Below are 6,000 nucleotides of genomic sequence, written 5' to 3' on the forward strand. Positions count from 1 at the left end.
AAAGGCATGCTGTTCAGGTTCTCCCACAGTGTGTGAGTGACACAGACAGAGTGTGTTCCACTGATGTATGGATGAGTGACCCAGTGGAAGTAATGTATCTAGCAGTGTAAGTCACCTTGGTGAATAAGGTGTGTGGGCTAGTAACACTACATTGTATCCATTGTAAGTTGCTTTGGAGAAAAGTGTCTGTGAAGTGAATAAATGTAAATGTTCTGCTCCTGCTTTTTAATGCTTGGTGACCCAGCGGGTAGCGCTGGTTCCTTACTGCTCCTGGGCTGTGAGATCATAGGTAAGTTCACATTTGTCTCAGTCCTGTACTTTCAAACTTAATTGGGTCCAAGACTGCATTTTATTACTCAGAAAGTTTGTTAGTCGAATGTGACATGAAGTGGGCCGGAGGCTCGTCATCAGTTGTGTAATTCTGTTCTGTTTGCAGTTACTTGTGCAATACATCTCAGCAAAATGGGAATATTGGACAATGTGACTGTACTTCAATAATCATGTATCTGTATCAGTATCTCTCAGCCCTTTGGTGAAATATTCTTTTATATTGTTTTTCTGAAATATTTGCTTTGGAGAAAACCATCTGCTAAATCAATAAATTTAAAAGTAAATGTCGGCAACAGGAGAGCTCTACATTTCAGCCAGGAACAGAGGAGCACTGTCCTTCATTCTATACCTCCCACTGAGCAGCTCGCAGAGGCCATGCTGGCATATAGCATCTCTGGATGCCTTAGGGTTAGGGTTACGATTAGGGATAGTCACTCCAACTACTATGCGATAAGCTGCTCCTTTCTTAAAAAAAAGCTTACTATCTGCAAATGCTCTCTGCCAGCCCACCGGATGATGCTTTGGTAAGAAATCTTAAACGTCCTCTAGCTCTGCTTATGAAAAAATAAATACTCAGTACCCTAAAAAAGTTAGTAAAAAAAAAAGTTTGGAAAAAGTTTGTTACTCAGTAGTTTACAAGTCAGGGACCTCCTGTACTTGGTTGATAAAGTTACCATTCAAATTAACCTCTGTGAGCAGGTCTGACTTTTCCTGTAACTTGTTACTTGCAGCATTGTAAAGTAAGACTTTACTTTGCTTTACAGGGGTGAGAGTGTCACGCATAAACGTTGGCTGAGCAGCCACAGCTGGTAAGGCATTATTACATTTATAAACACACATCTTATACGCACACTTACCATATATTATGTTGGCATTACTCTCTATCATCATGTATGAATATATTGAATGGAAAGATGTGTAACTGTTTCAGAGCAGTGCCCTTTTCTCTACTTCCACACAGATGAAGATGTCATGTGTAGGACAATTAACTGATGGATGGATGAGCGCTTCGCTTTCTCATACTGGACATTCCTGAAAATGCTGAATCATAACTGTCATGTATTATATAAACCTTGAGCTTCACTTGCTACTGCTTGCAATTTAATAAAATACACATGAGCAATTCAGCCGGAGTCACAGACTGTGTGTAATAACATACTGAACAGTGGTGGGTACAGTGAAGGAATACCACCCACTAACCATTACAAATTATAGAATTCAGTGGAATACAGTAAAAAAAAATTAGAACTACTAGAAACTGCACATGTGAAAAACAGCAAATATCAGCACATTTTGCAAATAATGTCAATTACTGCAGTTGGCAGAACTCACAGGAGTAGGAGAACAAGAGTTGGACACATACAGTTTTATGTAAAAGTTTGGTCACCCCTGGCAAAGTTACACATTTCGTTAATTTTGTAAGTGAAAAGTAATAAACTGCTGCAGGAAACACACACACTGGTTGAAACTGCTTGTCCCAAGTGGGGGTCACTGTGAACCGGAGCCCAACCAAGCAACACGGGGCACAGGGACACACCCAGGACAGGACGCCAGTCCGTCACAAGGCACCCCAAGCAGGACTCGAACCCCAGACCTACTAGAGAGCAGGACCCGGCCAAGCCTGCTGCACCACCGCACCCCCCTTGGCAGGAAACAGTATGCTAAAAAGCAACATAGTTGCGCAATTATTGCACAGTTACTTTTTATTTCACAAACTTTAAAACAGGAACAAAGAAAATACTAATTGTGGCATGTGCAAAAGTTTGGACACCCTTTCACTTGTCCAGTGATAAAGACTTTTTTGCAAAGCCCTTGATCTTAATAACCTCATTGGGCCTTAAAAGACAATAGAAGTTCTCACTTCTTGACAATTGCAGAGCTGAATAAATTAAATGACACTCCAGACTTTGGGCTGTCGCTCAACAACCATAGGATTCTTTAAGAAACTGGGTAAGGATTTGAAAATGAAGCTAAATGATGCCTACAAAGCAGGGGAAAACTATGAAAAGATTGCAAAATTCTTTCAGCTTGCAATGTCCACTGTCTGTAATGTCATCAAGAAATGGCAGTTAAAGGAAACTGTAGTCAAAGTCAAAGTCAAAATGGGACTAGCAGACAGCCCTGGATGCCCATGTGGAAAGCAGCAACAAACTGCAAAACATTTGCTGGATCACTGCCGTGTGTACACACCCACACCACCGGATTTGACGAACATCAACAATACAGATGTTAAACTTTGGCTACATGAAGCCAGTTTTACAGCTTAAAGGTTGCCCCATGCCGTTAAAGATCTGTTTTTCGATCATAAGATAAATAAAAGTAAAAAGTCAAGTCAAGTTAATTAAACTCAAGTCAAAACCTGGAAGACCAAGAAAACTTTCTGAGAGGACTGTGTGTGTGCTTGTAAGCTAGTCAGAAAGGCAAAGGCAAACCCCCATATGACTGCAAAGGACATCAAGGAAGGTTTGGCTGACACAGGAGTGGTGGTACATCATTAAACATGCAGTGTTGCTTGCACAAACATGATCTGCATCGAAGAATCATTAGGAGGAAGACTTACCTGCAACGTCATCATAAAAGCCAAATTATCGAGGTATGCAAAACAGTATCTGGACAAGCCTGAGGCCTTTTGGAATGAAGTGCTGTGGAGCGCTGAAGAAAAAAATTAACTATTTGGCCACAATCAGCATGGGTTTGTTTGAAAAAAAGAAGGAGCAGCATTTGATGAAAAAACACCTTCCCAGCTGTTAAACATGGAGGTAGATCCATTATGCCTTGTGGTTGTGTGGCAGCCAGAGGCACAGGAAATATTGTACAGGAAGAGGGTGTGAATGGATTCCTGTAAATATCAGGGAATTCTGGATGCCAGTGTTAAACAGTCTGACAAGAAGCTGAAACTGAAAAGGGGATTGCTCCTATAACAAGGCAATAATTCCAAACATACCTCAAAAGCCATCATGAGCTGCTGGGAGAAAAGCAAGCTGAAAGTTTTGGAATGGCATTCACAGTACCCTGACTTAAACATCATTGAAAATCTGTGGATAGATCTCACACTTGCTGTGTGTACAAGCCAGGCGAAGAATATCTTGGAATTAGAAGTGATCTGCAAGGAAGAGTGGGCAAAAATTCCTGCAACGAGAATTGAAAAACTTTCCTGGATACAAAAAGTATTTACAAGCTTTGATATGTGAAAAAGAGGTAGTCCCTAAAGACCAACATACTAGGGTGTCCAAACTTTTGCACAAGTTTATGAAAAGTTAATATGCATTAACAATTGCAAATATGATGTTTAATACACAGTTTCCTGCAGAAGTTGTTTGCTGCTTTTCATTTGCAAAATTAAGTAAACATGTAAAATTTGGCAGTTGGCTACAGCCACCTTTTTGCTGAGTGTGTCCTTGGTTTGGGTATACGGGGGCTGAGTGCACCAATATGCAGTGCAACAACTGTTTAGAGAGGACACATGGGCCAAAGAGTATAAAGGCCCCCATAGGTGCAATATCTACAGGGCAGAAGACCATCTCTCCCACACCAGCTCCTAGAGGAAACCCTCCAATGTCAGGGAGCTGGGAGTGTGGTGGTAGGGAGGAGAAGGCATTTTTTCAACCGAATGTCATCAAGGAGCAGGTGCACACAGATCAGGAACATCCAACCTTGCTTGTCACACCAGTGACCTCACACACACACACACACACACACACACTTTCATAACCACTTGTCCCATACAGGGTCACGGGGAACCGGAGCCTACCCGGTAACACAGGGCGTGAGGCTGGAGGGGGAAGCGGACACACCCAGGACAGGACACCAGTCCATCTCAAGGCACCCCAAGCAGGACTCAAACCCCAGACCTAGCGGAGAGCAGGACCAGGGTCCAACCCACTGCGCCACGACACAAACAGAAAGAGGAATTAAGACATCACTCCAAAAGGAAATAAGAAGAGCAGAAAGGAGGAGGTTGTGAGTATGAAAAAAGAATAGCTGGCAGCAAATATGGAGGAGGACCGAGAGCAACATTTGCTTGTCGGGATTGGAGATAACATGGGCTGACTGGCTGCAACCGCACTCTCCTACAGTACGTTAAGTTCGTTTCTTTACTCAGATCGAAGTAAGGATCTTAACGAGCAGTCATATTGTGGTGCATGGTACTCTGGGTTCAGATGGGGCAAAGAAGGATGCACAGGCAGTGTTCATGGCGAACGTTTGTTGGAATACCGGCACACCAGGAAATAATGCTCTTGGTCCAAGAAACCCTTTTCCTCAAGGACCATAACTGCAAGCTAGCCTTCCCAGCCTGGTTAGCACCCCTCAGGCTACCTCCCCTTCCCACTGGCAAACACACACACACACACACACACACACACACACACACACACACACACACACACACACACACACACACACACACACACACACACACACACACACACACACACACACACACACACTTTCAGAACCGCTTGTCCCATACGGGGTCATGGGGAACCGGAGCCTACCCGGTAACATAGGGCGTAAGGCTGGAGGGGGAAGGGGACACACCCAGGACGGGACGCCAGTCCGCCGCAAAGCACCCCAAGCGGGACTTGAACCCCAGACCCACCCGAGAGCAGGACCGTGGCCCAACCCACTGCGCCACTGCGCCACTGCGCCACCGCACCCCCCCTGGCAAACACAGTCTCCCAATTATTTTACTTGTAAGTCGCCTCAGTGGTAGAACACTTTATTTACATCTTACCCATAATTCAACTATTTACAATAGACTTGTTTCCAGCCCAAACTCACGATAATGTGGATCGTTACAATATGTAGCTGTAGATTTTGAAAGTATAACAGAAATGTCAGGGGGGAATGAAGGTGTGTTTTTTAATTGTTTTAATGGTTTTTAAGAAGGTTTTATCATTTTCATGGTTGGTTAACGTATTTTATGCTACCCCCGTTTATGGCTGATTTCAAAATCTTAAATTTAAATGTCAGAGGATGAAAAAATGTTTTGAAAAGCGTGGCAGTGTTTGATAGACTTGCATTCTCTCCCTTCCAGTTATGTTTTTTACAGGAAGTCTACCTTCAGGACCAGCAGGATGTGGTCCTCTTTTCCAGTGGTTGGAAGAAAGACAGATTGTGCTGGAGTGTGGGTAGCGTCCACTCCACAGGTGTCAGCATTTTCTTTGGCAATTGAAGCTTTGAGAATGTAAGTACTTTTACCTTTGTACAAGGTAAGGTACAAGGAGTGTATGCCACCTGGAGAAGACAGCGTATCTGAGCAATATGCATCTACGATGCAGTAGAGGCTGCGTCCCACATAGCTCTTTTAGAAGAGCTGGCCTCCTTTTGTGTTGGTAACAGACATTTAATAATTGGTGGATATTTTAATATATATCTGGAGGGTAAAGAGGATGTTAGTATCAAACACTGTAAGAATTTTATGTTTAGATTTAAGGTGGATGCCTCGACTGTGGGTGTAGGGATGGTTCTGTCACAGAAACAGGGAACTGCGGCAAAGCTCCACCCATGTGCATACTTTTCAAGTAAGCTATTTCCTGCCAAGCACAATTACAATATCGGTAACAGGGAATTGCTGGGCATCAAGCTGGCTTCAGAGGAGTGGAGACACTGGTTAGAGGGGGCCACTCACCCATTCTTGGTCCTTACAGACCACCAGAACCAGGAGTA

Source organism: Scleropages formosus, chromosome 6 (assembly GCF_900964775.1).
Source record: "Scleropages formosus chromosome 6, fSclFor1.1, whole genome shotgun sequence".
NCBI lineage: Eukaryota > Metazoa > Chordata > Actinopteri > Osteoglossiformes > Osteoglossidae > Scleropages > Scleropages formosus.